The sequence below is a fragment of the Harpegnathos saltator genome, unplaced genomic scaffold (genome assembly GCF_003227715.2).
Source record: "Harpegnathos saltator strain DR-91 unplaced genomic scaffold, Hsal_v8.6 scaffold130, whole genome shotgun sequence".
Classification (NCBI taxonomy): Eukaryota; Metazoa; Arthropoda; class Insecta; order Hymenoptera; family Formicidae; genus Harpegnathos; species Harpegnathos saltator.
Window position 1 is genome coordinate 714692 of NW_020229907.1, and position 20393 is coordinate 735084.

At 33.9% G+C, this 20393-nt stretch overlaps 1 protein-coding gene across 2 annotated transcripts in view; it reads left to right on the top strand.

The window, feature by feature from the left end:
• Positions 1-1533: 1533 nt before the first annotated feature.
• Positions 1534-20393, top strand: part of LOC105181424 (Molecule interacting with CasL) — a 288317-nt gene continuing 269457 nt past the window's right edge. The window contains exons 1-2 of one of the 2 annotated variants that reach the window (XM_025307903.1): positions 1535-1605; positions 1700-1876. The gene's annotated coding sequence lies outside the window, so the exon portion shown is untranslated. Of the gene's footprint in view, positions 1877-20393 lie in introns of both variants that reach the window. The other variant, XM_025307902.1, reaches the window with a different exon arrangement.

The following is a 20393-nucleotide window of genomic DNA, read 5'->3' on the forward strand; positions in this document are numbered from 1 at the left end:
AAATTGGTAATTCTTCTGCTATAACGACATTAACAGAAAAGACTAAACTTCAAACTGCATTTCTCAAAAACGTTTAAGATTTGCACCGTTTTTGGATAGCACTTGTTACTATTACATCAATATTATACTTTTCTAAAAGCAAAGTCGCGCGGTGATTTCAAGAATGAAGATTCCTCTTGTGTGAGATATTAATTATTCATTTTGTATTAATAGGAAAAGATTTTCCTTTTGTTTAAATGTTCAAGAAAAGTTATTTGTTCTTTGAGAATCTTTCAATTTTTATATTCGTGAAAAGTTTATAAAATTCGTAAAGAAAGAAAATTATTTTACTACCTACCTGTTCAAGAGTTCAAGAGTTCAAGAGTTGCGCATAAGAGAGTTGCGCATAAGAGATATTTTAACAAATCTGAATCTGAATCAGTCAACAAATTAAATTTCTCATTCAAAGAAGCATATGTAAGGTAAGCATAAGTAAGATAAGTATAAATAATAAATTAAATATTATTCTCTGAATATAATAATAAATAAATGTTTTTTCTTTAGCTGAATCATCGAAGTAAATATTCTATTATAAATTGACTTTTCGGATTACAATATTAATTTGACTTTTCAGAGTACGCTTTCAAATTGACTCTTCGGAATACGCTATTAAATTGACTTTTCGGAGTACACTTTTAAATTGACTCTTCTGACTACACATTTTTTAGTTGACTCTGTGGAGTACATATTTTTTAATTAACTCTTCGGAGAAAAGAGAAGAGAAACATTTTATATTTTATTTAAAAAATCGTAATTTTTGCAGAAAACTGATTGATGAAGAAAAAAATTAATTCACGACTTCAACGAAGATCTTAAAAAAATTACTGCAGGAAATGAAGTTGTTGTTATTATATACCATATTGTACAATATTAAAACATACGCGCAATAATTATCTATAATTTGCATATATGGGCGTTTATGTAATTATAAGTAATATAAAAGTCATGACAAATTAATATGGCCGCGCGTTATCTCTGTCGCGTCATTACTAGAAATCATCCGAACTCTCGAAATTATTTTCTTCCCGAATTATGAATATAAAACAATGTGGAAAGGAAAACAAGGGGATGAAAGGGCGACTGCCTTACGATAACATCGCTGCTGGCTTGCTTCGTCGCGATTGTCTATTCGCTGGTGGTGAGACAAAGACCGATTCTTCGTTTTTATCTAACTAATCTAGCTCGCTCGTGAACATAGCACAGAACAGAACCAAATAATTATGGACATAGCACGGAATAGTACCAACAAATCGTGGACATTGGCTTAGTAGTTCATGTCCATGAAAAATGGACTCAGTTGGAGCTTCGAATCAGTCAACTTTTCCATAACGCTGTAAATGCAGCCATGCCCGCTCTCAGGCTTCTCTCTGGTTCTACAATTCAATGATGGATACCGACCTTAGTTTATTCGCACTTTCCTAGAGGGCGCGGCAGGAAATATATCCCTTATAATCCATACGGTATGGCTGCTCTTAGACTTCTCTTTGACATTAGTATGCGCTGTACGGTCGACCTAGTCAAAGCAGGCTAGTCTAAACAAGTGGTTAATAGGAGATATTTTTAATTGTAATAAATCTTGTCATAATCAGTTGAAATAGATTCACTAATGTCATGTGAATAATAAAGATTCCATCGATTTGTGTTTTTATATTGCATACAGGTTACGTTTAAAATTCAGTGTCCTACGCCCATCTTTTCTTCTCATCATGTGTTTCTTGTGATGTGAATGTGAACTATAAGAACGAAAAGAAATCGTACGAAAGTGTGCTGCAGTAACGTTGTGCATATTCAAACGACATATTGACTAACTGTACGCAGCGCGGCGTGACTTACACATGTACGTATTGCATACATATATATGCATTTATGATATTGACGTTGAGTATGCATAGATACAGAATTACGTTGTACACTATATATAATATCACATGATATATGAACTAAAGGTATAGAGATTAATTTCTACTTCTACATTTTGAGATTAATTTAAGTAGGAAATGTCTAAAAATATCATTCTAGTTTACAATGGTTAGTAAGTTATAAGAATACAAAGTTTATAAATGCATAATTTTTTAAATATCTAAGATAATTTTATTATCTTTGATTAACTTAATTGACCAATTAAGCATCAATCATGATTAATCAGTTTTGGTCAATTTTGCGTAACAACAAATGTGATTGGTTAATTTGAATGGAATAATCGGCTGACTAAATTAGTTGAAGATAGTGAAATTGGTTCTAGAGATGGTTCTTTTCAGACTTTTTCTTTTTCATTAAACTAGTCTATACTTTTGGATCTTAAAAATAGGTGTATTAGTTGAGAGCTATTTGAATACGAACAAAAGGCAAATGCAAGATGATGCAGGAAATTTTGTAAGAAAGAACAGAATAATTATTAAGTTTCTTTCTAGCTGTATTAATGTTGCATTGAAATTTTTTTCAATGCTAGGTTATATATTAGGTTTCATTCTATGGCAGAAAATGCAATTAAGCTTAACTTAAAAAATCAGACTTAGAGAAAATAAAAAAATCCAGATAAATAAGTTGAATATTAAAAAAGCAAAGTAAGATAAATTTTTTAAAATTGTAGTTGTTAGTAGTTAGTTGTTAGTTAGTTAGTTTGTTAGTAGTAACAACAATGTTATCGGACAACAATATAATGAAGACTAAATTGGGCTAAATGGTCATAACAAATAATATTCGTTAATAACAACTAAATGTTTATTTCTTATCTGTTGGCATTATGACCAATATATATATCAGGTTTATTTTCAAAGAACTTTTAAACTAGTGCAACAAGTTAGAATGAAAGAAGCATAGGTTTTGCTATTCTAAGTAATTGCACTAGTGCATACTACTTCAAAAGTTCTTTGAAAACAAGACCGATAGATAACTTATAGAAAATAGACATATAGATGTAGCATTTAAAAGTTACAGTATCTGCTTTTCTGATATTTACTATTGATATTAAAAGTCTATAATTTATGTACAATATATTTGCATATTATGTATATTATAAATTTTTAGTACTGCAGCAAATATTGGAATGCAACTGATTACTACTTGAAAATAACTGTTGAAGGTGTTGAAGATACTAATTATTACAGAAATTGTATGATAAAATGCAATTTTGAGTAATCTTTCTTTTTCCTTTAACATAATAATGTTTTACTTATATTCTAATATATTAAATAGGTTATATATACAGGGTGATCAAAAATTTCCGCATTCGGAATACAGGATATGATACTTTATGCTAAAACAAACAACTTTTTCCTTTAGCAAAATTGTGTTCGACAAATAGTTTTTGCAGAAGAGCGTGTTAAAGTTCATGAATAAGTGCTCTTGTCTATGTAGCATTTAGGGTCGGCGCGCGCGCCTCACTCGCGTGTAGCTAGTTAGTGACTAGTATTCATAAGTAATGTCTTTTATGACGCTCATATGGCTTTGTTGTGATTAGTTTACAACACCTTAACCCTTTGAGGCATAGTGGTAAATATACTTACCACCTATTTATTCTCACATTCTCATGAAATATTTCATATTTGAGAGATTCTTGTCGGGTTTTTTGCGTTTTTAGGTTTTTATATGATATGGGAACATACATGAAAGGTCGAAAAGTGTTTTGCATAAGTTGTCTATTTATTATAAATAAACAAAATATGAAAAATACACATTTTTATAGAAAAAAATTTTTCACGAACTATGAGTGAATTTTTTGCTTAAAATTAAGATTTGGGGTATTTTTGGGTCGCTGATTACGAATCTGAGGTCCAAATTCCAAAATTATTTTTCCAAGATGGCGGATTATAAAATTTGTACATGATTAGCTGAAATCAGCGACTCCAAAAACCCCACAATACTCATTGCATTGAAATTATCGCGATTTTTCATTTTTTCGTCCGCCATATTGGACCTGCCATCTTGAATTTCGAAAATCTGATAACGGATTAGTCATTAGTGAGCCCAGAAACCCCCGTATATAAATTTCCATGTGATTCGGATTTTATGAAAAATATGTGCCTCAAAGAGATAAGACTATATTTAAGACGATCTTAAATAATAAAAATCAATATGAACAATACTGGGATTTGACCTTCCGTATTGTATTGCTTAAATAATGAAAAGTTAATAAAATAAGTATTGCCTCTACCAGGTCTGTAAATATGAAACCGGAATTTGCCCATAGATGGCCCTAGCTGTCAATGTAGTTACCGTCAAACCGTGTCATTGGCGCCATTTCTATTTGTTGACATCTGACAAAGATTTTCAACTCACAACAATACAAATTTCATATAACAGCATAGTTTGTAATAGCGTTGAACATGTCGAATTTTGTGCCTGGAAGCTACGATTTGCGGACAGCATTGATTTTCTGTTACCATTTGAAGAAAATTGCTGCAGAATCGCATCGAATGCTTATCGAAGCTTACGGTGAGCATGCTCTTGGTAAATCACAGTGCTTTGAGTGGTTTAAAAAATTCAAACGTGGCGATTTTTACGTGAGAAACGAAGAACGTGGAAGACCACCGAAAAACTTTGAAGACAGCGAATTGCAAGCATTGTTGGATGAGGATGACGCTCAAACGCAACAACTCGCGGATCAATTAAATGTGACACGAGAAGCCGTCTCCATATGTTTGAAAGCCATCGGAAAGATCCAGAAGATGGGAAAATGGGTTCCAACATGAACTGAATGAATGATAGCAGGAAAACCGAAAAACCACTTGCGAAATGCTGCTCGTCAGGTACAAAAGAAAGTCATTTCTCCATCGAATTGTGACTGGCGATGAAAAGTGGATATATTTTGAGAATCCTAAGCGTAAAAGATCATGGGTAACTCCAGGCGAACCATCGACGTCGACTGCAAGGCCAAATCGCTATGGACGGAAGACAATGCTCTGTGTTTGATGGGATCAGAAGGGTGTGATCTGCTAAAACCTGGCGAAACCGTTCATACTGAACGCTACCGACAACAAATGATCGATTTGAATCAAGCTTTGCGTGAAAAACGACCAGAATATCAAAAAAGGCAACACAAAGTGATTTTGCTTCATGATAATGCACCATCACACACAGCAAAACTGGTCAAGGAAACGATTGAGGCGTTTAGTTGGGAAATACTTTCGCATGCGGCTTACTCACCAAACTTGGCTCCGTCCGATTACTACTTATTTGCGATATTATCGATGGGACACGCACTTGCTGAGCAACGCTTCACTTCTTACGAAAATGTACGAAAATGGCTTGATGACTGGTTTGCCTCAAAAGAGCAACAGTTTTTTTGGCGTGGCATTCATAAATTGTCAGACAGGTGGGAAAATGTATAGCTAGCGATGGGCAATACTTTGAATAAAATATCTTTTATCATTTTCATACAATAAACGTGTATTTTCTATACAAAAATTCCGGTTTCATATTTACATACCTGGTAAACGAGATCACAAGCAGACTTGTAATTTTCACGAAGTTTGGGTTGGAATCGGCACCACGAGCCAGATTCATTATTGTACGTGAAGGGGTTAATAAAGTTAGAAGTCGATTCGACAAAAACTAAAAGTTATGAAACTATAGTCAAATACATTCCAATATGCGAGATAAATGGCCTATGGCAGGGTCATTCTGGTTTCAGATTTAAAGAAGAATTTACATCGTTTTTCCTGTTTATTGTGTATCAATACTAACAAGAGGATTAGAGATTGTCTCCTTCGATTTTGGCGAATTTGATATATGTTTTAATATTACCCTCTTATTAATTAATAAAACTATTAATTAATAAAATAACTAAAGTGACCACACAATTCTTAAGTATCCACAACAAAAATGAGTTTAATGTTTTCTATATATCATATGTACCGAGTTGTAAAGACAGATTTTCAATGAATGGTGAAGTGGTCCAGGTTGTAAGGAGATTGGTTGGTATGTTGGAACTTTGCATGTTACAAGTTCCAATTCTCTGTAGTCGCCGTGCACTCGGGGATAGCATTAGAGATGTCGCTTCCGAACGATATCTTTTAACATTATTTAGGGAGAGGAGAATGTCGTGAGCGTGGAGCGTCAGGTAGCTCAGTGGTTTAGAGCAGTCGCCCGGCAAGCGAAAGACCCGGGTTCGATCCTCGGCCTAGCGAGGACCGCACTCCCGATATTTTTCTCTCTCCGGAACGAAATAAGATGTAGGTCCCGAACGCATGGCGTCCCGCCGCTACCTAATACGCCCTCCTTCTTTCATGTTTAAACATTTTTTTTAACCTACAATAAAGCGTAATATTGTAGGACATATTTTTATTATTAAAAACATAACAAAAATAGTTTATTTTGTATATGTAACATTTATTTGCTATGCTTTATACTGATGTTCCCAATACTAGACTACTACTTTTGCATTTTTATTAGATGTGTAAATTAATTTGGGGCTGTTTTCAAATCAAATCAAAGTTTATTTACAAAAGATCAAGTATAAGTTTAATGTTCGAAATAATCTCCATTATTTTTTATGCTTTTATTTTATTTATTGGGCAGCTGATAAATTTCCTGGAGGAAAAATTTTGATTCAATAAAGTTATTAATGGTTTCTCGGACTTCATCAATTGTTTTAAAATTCATAGATCCGTCAGATGATGTTGAAGTGACCGAAATAGATAATCTGACAGGGCTAGATCTGGCAAATAAGCCGCATGAGGGAGAGTTTTCCGACCCAATGTATAGATGAGATCTTTTGTCCCTTTTGCAGCATGTAGTCGAGCGTTGTCATGCTGTATCACTTGCCTAGTTTCGTATAAGTTCATCAGTATAAAGGCCCTCACACGTGGAATATATAGATGCATACGCATAACATAAGAGCTTATGGACCAATGAGCATCTAGATACCATCTAAATGCTATGGGCCAGAGCACAGACTTCTGTATAACACATAATACATAACACATAAAAGAATAAACCAATTAATTTTCTTCATTTCCCTCCTCAGGACAGAAATGAAGAACTCTCTCTGATTGGTTGATTCTTTTATGCGTTGTGTATTATGTGTTATGCAGAAGTCTGTGCTCTGGCCATATTATATAAATCAATATGGCGACTAACTACTCGATGTTCATTGGTTCATAAGCTCTTATATTGGAATATTGGGCTTCGGTGCTGATGTCGACGGTTAGCCGGATCTACCCACGATTTTTTACGTTTAAAATTGTCATACAATATCTATTTCTCATCACCTGTAATAATTTTATATAAAAAATTCTTTATTTTAAATCAAGTCTGCAAAGATATAGCCATGTCGAGTCTTCGCTGTTTATTTTCCGAAGGCGGAACCCATCTCGTCTCCTTTTGAGTTTTGAGTTGAAGTAAACAATGGGATATGCATTGGTGGGTGACTCTCAATTGTTATGCAAGCTCCTGTTGAGTTTGAATGGAGTTTTTATTTAATAGTTGCTCCAATTCTTCATTACTATACTTTTTTTAGTTGGTTTGGACGTTTCCGATCTGAAAAATCAAAATTTCCGAAACTTCTGGTACTATTTTTTGCATGTTTTAAACATCATAGTGTCTTTACGCAGAGTGAGATAAATAATTTCTGTAGCTTTAAGAACATTTTTTCAATTCAAATGCGAAAAGAATGCAGTGCTTCAAATATTGGTTTCAAAAGATTATAGATTGCCATTGTGTTCTCTGTTGTTTCGTAAGATTTTATCGGCTGTTAACTATTATAGTGTTTCTTAAGAGGGCTGCCTAGTTTAGAGCTGCTAAAAAAGAGCTATTTTCATGAATTTTTTTTAGAGAAACAGTTACTGTGATCAATTTCATGTTTTACAAATATTTTATTTATGTATTGAAGAATATCTATGAATTTTTATATGTAAAAATTATGTAAAATTACGGAAATTTTTGCATAGGTAACAAGCGTGTTTACGCTGATTTTGTTAAATTGCTGACATTGCACAACCAAGACAGGTCGTCTGAAACAAAAACTAAATTTATTTGTGCTTAATAATGGTAAATACACAGTAAACCTATTGAATTTATAAAAAGTTGCGAATTGTTAAAATTATACCGTTATAAAGAAAAAGATTTATTTTCGTACTATTGTTTTCTCAATTAAATTGTCGAGGAAAATTACATTTACCAAAAATTTATTTTTTTAGGTTTACCATGTGGAGAAAATAGTTATAATTTATATGTCAAAAGCGCAAATCATTATATTGAGCCGTTTTCTCTCTACACTGTTAGCAAAATTGAAAAATCATGTTTCAAGGGAAATGCGTTTGAAGTTTTCAATAAAGATACTTCCATGTTCTGTACTTACAATAGATTTTTTTCTAATCGGCAATTCCTGGACCACAAAAGGGCTCATTCATAAAAATCATTATATTGAACTGACTCGTCCAGCTATGTCTGGCGAATATGGCGGGTGGAGTAGCACTTCCCAGTCCTGTTCATCTAAATATCTTTTCACGACTTCTGCGGTTTGGCATTATCATGCTGAAGAATTAATTTGCTGTGCCTATTCACCCATTCTGGCCGTTTTTCTTCTATGGCTCGCTTCAAACGCATTAGTTGTCGTCGGTAAACTTCTCCTTTAATAGTTTGGCAACAATCCTCTGTCAATAATGCTTCCAATTTAGCATCTTCAAATTTTTTTGGTGGTTTCCCATGTTCTCTGTCCTCAGTTCCAAAATCATTATTTTGAAATCGTCGAAACCATTCCTTACAAGTTGTATTAGATGGAGCATGATCACCGTAAATCTCCACAAGCAAACGATAAGTTTCCGCTGCACTTTTCTTTGCAATAAAATAGTGTAATAATACTTCCCGCAAATGATGTTTGTTTAGAACGAAAACCGACATTTTCAAGTAGGGTAAAACACTTGTTGCTTACACTTAAACCAAATTTCACGTAGTGCATTTGAATGTTGACATGAAGTACTATCGAATACAAGTGTTGCCAGTTATTAGTACACGTTAACAATACTAAAAGCAACATCTGTTGGGAAAGGGCGGAGTCATATTCACACACAGAATACTATTTTTTTCCGATAAACAGCGAGATATCGAAAGTTAAATATTGAAAAAGTTAACAAGTTTTCCTGAAATATCTCAAAAAATATTAGGTAAATAGAAAATGTTTCAGACAAAAGTTGTACAAATTAATTGATTGGAAATTATTAATTGAATTGATTGAAAAATATGGTATAATAAAAAATTGGGGTTTCCGTTTAAGAAAAGTAATGCTTGGTGAATATTTCGAAAATGGCGCCATCTGTAAACAAACTATTATAGTTATTTTATGTCCCTCTTGAAACCATACAACTTTTGTCTGAAACATTTTTCCATATCTTCCATATTTTTCGAGATATTTGACTGTCAAAAATAAAATGGGCACCCTGTCTGTATATTATTTTTATATACTTTTTATTTTATATACTTATATATATTTATATTTGTATACATACATATACACACACACACATATACATATACAAGGTGTCCCATTTTATATGTCCACCCCAAATATCTCTCTTATTTTTTATTTTAGAGAAAAATGGTTCAGACAGGTTTTGTATGGTTTCGAGGGGGCTATAAGATGGTACCATTGATTTGACCTTGAAGAATCATTTGAAGGTCACGTGAAGATTACCTCAATTTTTTTTATATGGCACCCCCTACTTTTTATTACATATTCTTGTAGCTGACCTCGAGAACTTCTCAAAACACTATAATCAAATGTTTTTTAATGAAGTACTTTTCGAGTTATAAAGCTCCAAATTTACAAAATTTTGATAAAAATACAAAATATTTCGTAAAACATTCACTTTCCGATAGTCTTATCTTACATGATCCAACCAGTCAAGGCAAGATCTGAGCATGATCCAGCCAGTCAAGACGAAATCCTGTATTGCTTGATAATCAATGAACTGTAACAATTGTGAAAGTGCAATTGTCAGTTCTTTTAATGAAACAAATATCAAGAGGCCTGTTTCAAATTTCTTACTTGGGCAACTGTCGGTATTTTGGCGAAGTCTCAGACAGACGCATATTATTATCCATTGACTTTTTTTTTATAAGATAGGAATTTTTGGTTTTTTTGGCGTTTTTTTCTTTATAATTATGGCTGCTTATCCACCAAATGAAATTGTGGACATGATTCGCATTTTGGGTGAGGCCAGGAATAATTACTCGGCAGCAGAAAGGCTTTATGCTGAAAGATTTCCAGACAGACGCCATCCTGATAGGAAAGTAATAAAAAGACTCTGCGACAGAGCTGAACAGGGTATTCTTAGAAGAAACCGGCGAAAATCGGGCCCTGATGAAGTCACATCATTGACTGTTATAGGTGCCGTTGCTTTGAATCCTCAAATCTCTACGAGACAAATTGAGAGACAACACGATATATCTAAATCAACAGCCAATCGTGTGCTCAAGCTCAACAAGTTTCACCCATATCACATTCATCTAACTCAGCAATTGGAAGAGAGGGACTACCAACGCCGTGTACGTTTTTGTAACTGAGCTCGAGATCAAATCCAACAAAATCCCCGATTCATTGCTGATACGCTTTTTTCTGATGAAGCCACGTTTTGTAATAGAGGAGGCGTTAATAGACACAACTGCCATTATTATTCAGATGCTAATCCATATTGGCAGAGAAGCCAAGAGTTCCAACGGCAGTGGTCCATTAATGTTTGGGCAAGCATCTTGGGAGATGTTATTGTTGGTCCATATTTTTATGAAGAAAATCTCAATGCGGCAATCTATTTAAGATTTCTTCAAGATGACCTGCCCAACCACTTGAGACATGTCGACAATGATTTACTCAGACGAATGTGGTTCCAACAAGATGAAGCACCGGCTCATAGATCTCGAGCTGTTACACAATATTTAAACAATAGATTCCCGAATAGGTGGATTGGTGTGGGCAGCCGAGTTCAAGAATGGAACCCCAAGATCACCCAACTTGACACCCCTAGATTTTTATTTCTGGGGCTACATTAGAGATATAGTTTATTCGCAAAAGCCTACAACCGTTGAAAATATGAAAAACCGGATCAGACAGGCTAGCAGAAATATTAATGTAGGTGTTCTTGAAAAAGTTAGGGACGACTTTCACCATAGACTAGAGCTATGCATACAAGAAATGGCCAAGTTTTTGAACATTTTAAGTAATTGTACACAAAAGAAGATCTTGCCTTGACTGGCTGGATCATGCTCGGATCTTGCCTTGATTGGCTGGATCATGCTCGGATCTTGCCTTGACTGGTTGGATCATGCTCGGATCTTGCCTTGACTGGTTGGATCATGTAAGATAAGACTATCGGAAAGTGAATGTTTTACGAAATATTTTGTATTTTTATCAAAATTTTGTAAATTTGGAGCTTTATAACTCGAAAAGTACTTCACCAAAAAAGATTTGATTGTAGTATTTTGGGAAGCACTCGAGGTCAGCTACAAGAATATATAATAAAAAATAGGGGTGCCATCTAAAAAAATTGTAACCTTCACGTGACCTTCAAATGACTCTTCAAGGTCAAATCAATGGTACCATCTTATGGCCCCCTCGAAACCGTACGAAACGTATGTGAACTATTTTTCTCTAAAATAAAAAATAAGAGATATTTGGGGTGGACACTTAAAATGGGACTCCCTGTATATTGTAAATGGCCTAAAAATCTTACGGATAGTTATAATGAACATTTTACGTCGTAAAACTGTGTACGTACGTAACATTACGAACAACTGTTTCATCCACGCCCACTTTATCTGTAAATTTGGTTCGGCTGCTCTAGTTTCTTCGCATTGCATCTCGATTGCTGATTCACTAACTTCAACTGTAGTATTTATAGACGTGCACTCATGTTGTGACTTTGTATCAAAAATAGCATACGTTCTATGTAAAATATTAAAAGGTTAAGCAGGAAATACCAATAGTGAAATAGTTCGTTCAACTTTCTGTTTGAAAAAATTTAATTAATCTTTAATGTATAAATATTCGAGCTATTTCAAATATTAGTTGAAACTAAAAGTTCTTGGAAATTTCTAAGTCTTGGATGTTTTGTATGATTACATATTGATGATAAATTATAATATATGTAATTATATATATAAGAAAATATAATAAAATATACAATATGTATATAGGTTATGTAAGATGCATTGTTTTAACATGTCATTTAAATTATTTTAGTTTATCTTTTATTTAAGAATAAGATGTCTCAAATAATAGTTTTAAGGAGAATATAAGATCAATTTTATTTTGACTTTGCTTTGTTTCACTTGGTTACATATATATATATATATATATACTGGGTGATCCGAAATTCCCGCATTCGGAGTATAGTTCGTGATACTTTATGCTAAAACAAACTTTTTTCTTTAGCAAAATTGCGTCCGACAATTAGTTTTTGCAAGAGAGCGTGTTAAATTTAACGAATAAGCGCTCTTGTCTATGTAGCGCTCAGGGCCGGCGCGCGCGCCTCACTCGCGTGTACCTAGTCCGTGATTAGTAATCATAAGTAATGTCTTTTAAGACGCTCATATGGTTCTGTTGTAATTAGTTTACGACATTTTAAGACTGTGCTTAAGGCAATTTTAAATAATAAGAATCAATTATGAACAATACCGGGATTTGACTTGTTTTCGTATTTGTATTGCTTAAATAATGAAAAGTTAATAAAATAAGTACTGCCTTTATTTCTTACATAATAAATGAATAAAATATTATCTGGTTGCACAATATTATCTGAAAACAAAGACAAATGTAAATAGTAATATGTTTTGCGAGCTGTGAGCGTCCTATTATTTCAAATATTGCACAATTATGTGATAATTAAATAGTATCATTAAACTTAAAGATTAATTTACTGATCAGGCGTATACATAGGAGTATATTTGTAACAGTGATTAAAAGTAAAATATTTGAATTAACTTTTAAGAGCTCTCTTTTAATTTTTTTATAATAGAAAAAACAAAGAACTTATTTAAAATTCAAATTGTGTGATATACTCACGTCACATTTATTTCACGGTCTACATTTATTTATTATTGCTTATACACGTTAACTTTTCAATACGTACTTACATGTTTCGATTATTGCGAGGAATATTGCTATAGCCTCAATGATTTATTTTCTTAACCAACTTGACCAGCGCCTTGAGTTTTGTTAATTTGATGATTTTGAAACTTCCAAGTCAGTAAGTTAACAAAAGTCGGCGGTATTGTAACAATATATTCTTGAAACTAAATAAAGCAAGAAAGTCTAGTACCACTTTTTCTTCCGACAAATAGTTAGCGAGATATCGTAAGTTAAATATTGAAAAAGTTATCAAGTTTTCCTCAAATATCTCAAAAAATATTAGACAAATGAAAAAATGTTTTAGACAAAAGTTATTCAAATTAATTAATAGAAAAAAACAGTGTAATAAAAAATAATGGTTCCCATTTAAAACACGCAAGCTGACCTTCAAATGACCTTGAAAATAGAGGTCAGGGTTAAAGTCAAGATCATCATAAGGTAGCTCACTTAAATCCCTACAACTTTTATTGAGATCATTTTTATTGAAACTTCAATACTGAAGAGTTATTTGGGGTGGGACATTAAAATAGGACATCCTGTATATGTACAGGAATAATCCGAAATTTCAAACGTAACAGGTAAAAAGTCTCGAAAACTATGAAAGATATTAAAAAAAGCTAAAACACGTGTTCCATGATTTTGAAGGGGAAAGAGAATGGCATTATCAGTTTTTTATTTGGAGGGCATTTTTAATCAGGTCAACTGAAAGTCAACTTAATTTTTTTGGTAAAAGTGGAGTTTAGGGGACCCACCTTCGATAGTTTTCATATTGATATATGTTATAGAACTCATCTTCCTAAATAACACTAAAAAGGTTTTAACCGTCGCTTACTGTTTATTGAAAAGTTATTAACAAAAGAAGTTGTATAAATATTGAATATATATACCCATGTGTATATTTTTGCACATAGTATATACAAAGAAATATAGTAAATAGTACACGTATATACGCGGGGGAGGAGCTCCGCCCGCACCCCCTCCCCAAAAAACTTAACTCTAACCTAACTCATAACTAATAAATCGGTTAGGTGAGGTTAGGTTAGGGTTAGGTTTTCTGGGGCGGGGGTGCGGGGGGAGGGATGGAGTCCCCCCCTCGCGCATATACGTACTAGGTGCGCAACCAAGTTTCCGGGTTTTACACATGGATGACGCTAACGACACATGTAGTCGACATACATGTCTGAAGTTGTGTTTTTTTATAGCTTGGACATCTGTTAACAATAACCAGTCGTAATACCAACACATATCGCAACGCAAAAATATTTTTTCTAACAACGAAAATGTCGAGTCTCGTGCCAAATAAACAGCATTTGCGGGAAGCTTTGCTTTTCTGCTTTAACTTGAAAAAAGTGCAGCTGAAGCACGTCGTTTGCTTGAGGAGGTCTACGGCGAACATGCACCATCGAAAACTACCTATGAAGATTGGTTTAAACGCTTCAGAAGTGGCGATTTCGATACTGAGGACAAGGAGCGCTCCGGAAGACCAAAAACAATTGAGAACGCCGATCTGTAAGCGTTATTGGATGAAGATGATACGCAAACACAAGATCAACTTGCGGAGGCATTAAACATGACTCACCAAGGTATTTCCAAACGTTTACATGCCATGGAAAAAATTCAAAAGGAAGGAAAATGGGTGCCGCATGAGTTGACTGAGAGACAGATGGAAAATCGAAGAGCCACTTCCGAAATTTTGCTTTTGCGGCATGAAAGAAAGAGTTTCCTGCATCGAATTGTTATTGGCGATGAGAAGTGGATATATTTCGAGAATCCCAAACGCAAAAAATCGTGGCTTTCACCTGGCGAAGCCAGGATTAACATCGACGGCACGACCAAATCGCTTCGGAAGACAAGAAAGAAGACAATGCTCTGCTTTTGGTGGGACCAGAAAGGAATCGTGTACTATGAGCTGCTGAAAAGAAGCTGAGCGAAACTGTCAATGGGCATCGCTACCGATAACAACTGATCATTTTGAACCATGCATTGCTCAAAAAACGGCCAGAATAGGACACGAGACACGAACGAGTGATATTGCAGCACGATAACGCTCCCTGCCATCGCACTTCTATCGTCTAGGACACCATCAAAATACTGAAATGAGATCTGCTACCGCACCCGCCGTATTCGCCAGACCTGGCCACTTCCGATTATCACTTGTTCCGGTAGATGGCGCATGGCTTGGCTGGGCAACACTTGGCCAATTTCGAAGAATTGCAAAATTGGTTGGATGAATGGTTTCGGTTCAAAGATGCATCGTTTTATCATTGCAGTATTCATGTATTGCCAGAGAGATGGCAAAAATGTGTAGCTAGCGCGGGGTGATACTTTGAATAAACCATTTTTTGTATTTCTCTTGAAATTTTCCATTTTTCATTGATCATAAAAACCCGGAAACTTAGTTGCGCATCTAGTATACTGTTTTATATATATACATCAATTTAATAGTAATTGAGAGTGTTATACTTAGTATTAGGTTACATAATCTTATATTATATATATGTATTAATAGAAGAAATGTATATAAAGAAATTTATTCCATGTTCGGATTATCTAATGGATACATTAAATTCATAATTTCGAAAAAACTATCAATACGTTTGTCAAAATCGTATGCTGTTTTAAATATAAATTCTGCAAGATAATGCATAAAATAATAATCTCATATACCATATCGAGGAATTTTTGCTCGCATATTTCTTCACAATCTTTCTATATTCTGTGTATGAACACCAGTCTCTGGATTTACAAAATTTCTTGAATGATTTACTGTTCTATGAATATAATTTTCGTAATTAAACAAAATATCATATCCTCGCCACTGGTCCGTATGTATTATAGAACCAGGTGCAATATATTTTTTAATAACAGATAGCAGAGTATTAGCATGTCGATTCGGTACGGGTAAAATGAAAAACTTTTTGGTATCACGTTCTATACCACCAAAAACCCACTGTCCTCTAATTATACGTCCTGTATTATATTTTCTTTTTCCTACTTTGACTTCATCTATTTCTACAATTTTATTCACTCCGCCAATTGGAATTTGTTTATCTTCAATCCATTGTTGAAGTAACTAGAAATAATTTAACAAATCAATGTAATATTATTCATTGTAATAGTATTCAATGTAATATCATTCATATTATTCATCAATTAACAAGTACAAATAAATAAGTAACAAGCAGTATATTACTTATTTCTCGACAAAAATTTGTCCAATCAACAACACTATGTTGATCTATTTGCAACTCATTCATTAAAAATGACTGTCGTGGTGGTTGCATCATTAGAAAATAGCCGATAAAACGGCAAATTACAGTCAAATCCATGTGCATTCTTGAAAACCATGTTCCGTGAATTATACTAATTTTGAAGTTGCACGTTATTCTTTGTCGTTTTCGACCTTTAGTAACTTTATAATATTTGTTTGTGCAATGTAATAAACGATTTTCAAGTGGATTATTTGCTTTTAATAATTTTTTACATCGCGAACACATTATCTCATTTCGAACCTTTTTTTCACATAAGAAATTTCATAAACTGTCGAAATTATGCGTCATATGTAAATATTCATGTAAATACATTTTGAAAATTTACGTAACTCTTGGATTTACTTAAGCGACCAACTAGTTGAACGACGAAAGAGCAACTGAAAGTAATAATATAGATAATACGAAACATACCAAGTAAGAATATACACAATAGAAATTATCAAAACAGAACAAGTTTCGTAGTGCGGTGAATATATTCATATATATGAATATATTCATATATAGCGCGTGTATAGCACGTGCTCGTTCCTTAAATATATACACGGTGTCGGAAAATAACATTCTATTTATGAAATTTCTTTTGTTAATTATTTTTTAACAAACAATGAGCGACAGCTAAAACCTCTTGAATGTCACTCAGTAGAGTATCCTTGATAATATATATCAATGACAAGCTCATTGGAGGTGGGTCCTAAACCCCACTTTTACCATTTTTTTAGAGAGCCCAATTTTTTATTATATATTCTTTTTCTACCAATTAATTTTAACAGCTTTTGTCTGAAACGTTTTTTTATTTGCCTAATATTTTTTGAAATATTTAAGGGAACTCGGTAACTTTTTCAACATTTAACTTACGATATCTCGCTAACTATTCGTCGAAAGAAGAAATAATATTAGACCTTTTTACTTTATTTACTATCATGAATATATTACTATAATAATGTCCTAACTTTTGTTAATTTAATAATTTGGTTATTTTAAAAGGTCGATAAGTGTGTCGCGTACATTCCGAGCGAAAATAAAACTCGCTTAGATTTGCAAGGTACACGCGGCGCGTTCATTGTCGCCTCGCCGCGCGCCGGCATCGTCAAAGCGTCAAGACGCCGCCATCGCGATAGTCAGCGTGAGCCGCGTTACCGCTCAGCCCCCACGCTCACAGCTTGCCGCGGAGTATCTATAGGCGCGCTGGGCATGAAAAACGCCTAACTGTGCGTTGTTATAATTAAGAAACTATTACGATTTTCTTATTATGGTACAGGACTTTTTTGTTCCTCTCACTTAGCTCTATGTCTGTACGGAGTCCGTGTGTTAAAGTTTTGAGACATCCTGTATAATGACATTCAGTAGTATACATAATTCAAACTGTATATGAACTCAACATATATTGGAAAATTAATTTGTTCGAAAAATAACTTCAATTTTTTGCATGAAAATGAAAGACGATATTTTTAATAGGAAGAAAAGTTTTATTCTGTTAAATATTGACCATTTCGTTCTAACACCTTTTACCATCTTGGGGTAAATAATAATAACATGACATTTATAGAATTTCTGGTTCTTATTGACAAAAAATTGAATTAAGTGGTTTTGACACCTCCATTTAAATCGAAATTTTTATCATTTAAAGAATTTTGTAATGTCCGAAACAAGTCGGATGGTGCAACAGTCGGTGTGGACAAAGATCAGGTGAATATGATGGATGCGATAGCAAATCCCATCCAAGTGCTAACAGCTTCTGGCGAGTCATTAAATTTGTAAGTCATACAACATTGCGTTGTCATAATAAAATACAATACCTTTTCTGTTCGCCAATTCTGGTTTCTTCTGGTCGATGGAATCATTCAATTTGTCCAACTGATGACAATACACATTCGAATCAATCGTTTAGTTGTTTGGTAGCAGCTGAAAAAAACCAGTCCTTTCCAATCCCATCGAATAGAGAGCATCATATTCTTTTGATGGATATCAGCTTTCGATGTGCTTTGAGCTGGTTCATCACGTTGCTCCATAATCTTTTTTAATATTATTTCGCACGTTTAATATTATTGTACATAATCAATTTTTCGTCTCCAGTTATGAGTCGCTTCAGAAATCGATCGTTTTCCTCATGTTTCAACAGCAAATCGCAGATGGTAATATGACGAATCAAATCTCTTTCTTTGAGAATATGTGGAACCCAAATATCGAGCTTTGAAACGAAACGAAGTTGTTTTAAATACTCATATACGGTTGAATTCGATAAATTCAATTCCTCAGCAATTTTTCTGTTGTTAAATGACGATTTGTCCACTAATGCCTTTATTTGGTCTTCATCAGCCTCAATTGGCCTTCCAGAACGTGGTGCATCTTTGAGGTCGAAATTCCCAGAACGAAATTTCGAAAACCAATTCTGACACTGGCGTTCGGTCAATATATTTTCTCTATACATAATTTTTTTCTTGCTTGCGCTGCATTTTTGCCTTTACGATAATAAAAAAACAAAATGTGACGAAAGTGCTCATGTTGGTTTTTCATTTTTGAAAAGACACCAAACAACTTGACAGGTTTAAAACAACTTTTTTTCAAATGAAGCTAGAAATGTGCGTTGTAAAAATGTAAAATGATTTTCTAGTTTAAAATGAGGTTAACTGCTTAAAAAGGCCATATATACACCATAGGCCATACTAACACCATATGTTTGAAAAAACCGAAGTTATTTTCTCAACCCAATGTAATGACATAATATGTGAACAACAGTATATTTTGCCTTACTGTCTTTTAAAGGTATATTTTTTAACTCCAAAGGAGCGTCGTAGGAGCGTTTTCAGTTTTTGGCGCATAACTCTTAAGGGGGGATTCTACTTTACCGGGTCCAAAAAATCGATTTTTCAAAAATGGTCTTAATCAACAGTATTACATTCAAAGAATATCGTGTTAAAATTTTAAAACGAAATTCAAAGTACTTTTCGAATAACAGCCTGTACAAGTACGCGCCGTGCCGGTAGTCGAGTCTCGAGCGCTTGGCGCGGTTCGCTTTCTTAGCTTTTGGAAGGGGATTATCGGTTCCGTAAACATTTTTGACATTGTGTATGAGTAACGATATTTATATATATATATATATTTTGATATTTGAAAGCGGGATAAAGTGTATTGGAGCAGTCGAGACAGCAGTTTCAAATTATAAACAAAATTTCGGAGCAGCGCTTCGTGTTGTTGTAGAAAGACAGTCGCTCTCTTATTTTCGATAAGTGAAGACGTTTATAAACTGTAACATGTCTAGCTATTCGAAATCAAAACATAGTAAAAGTGTGTGTGTGTCACGGCCGCGAAAAAAACGATTTCATGGAAATCAATTTACGGAAGAAAGTGAAGATCCGCAGCCGAGCACTTCAACAAAAAAACTAAGCACTGCAACTCGAGACGATATTGTATACAACCCACAGCATTTTTATAGAATTGTAGAGTTTTTTACAGTTTTTGGAACTCTTACCGAACTTCTTATTTGCAAAACGTGTAAGAAAGATATACGATTTCAAGAATCGGGAAACAGAAGTTTCGGTTTCAAACTGCTTTTTTTGTATTCTTGTGGTCACAGAGAAATAAATTCTGGGCCGTTGATTAATACAGGGTTTGAAATAAACAGAAGGATAATTTTTGTAATGAGATTGCTGGGTCTTGGTCGAGAAAGCATAAATATTTTTGGTGGTTTAATGGATATAGGTCAAGGCATAAGCATAAATACATACGAACGTATTGTGCGACATATTCATACCGCGGCCAGTTCTGTTTTTGATAGAATATGTAAAAAAGCCGTAAAAGAAGAAAAAGAAAAAAATATTGTAAATGAAAGACCTGCAGACAAATTTAAAATATCTGGTGATGGATCGTGAAAAAAACGCGGGTTTACCTCATTATACAGTGTTACAACGCTCATCGGCTATTATACCGGTAAAATAATTGATTTAGTCGTAAAAAGTGCATACTGTCAGGCTTGTATTATTTGGAAAAAAAAAGAAGGCACAGACGAATATGCTGAGTGG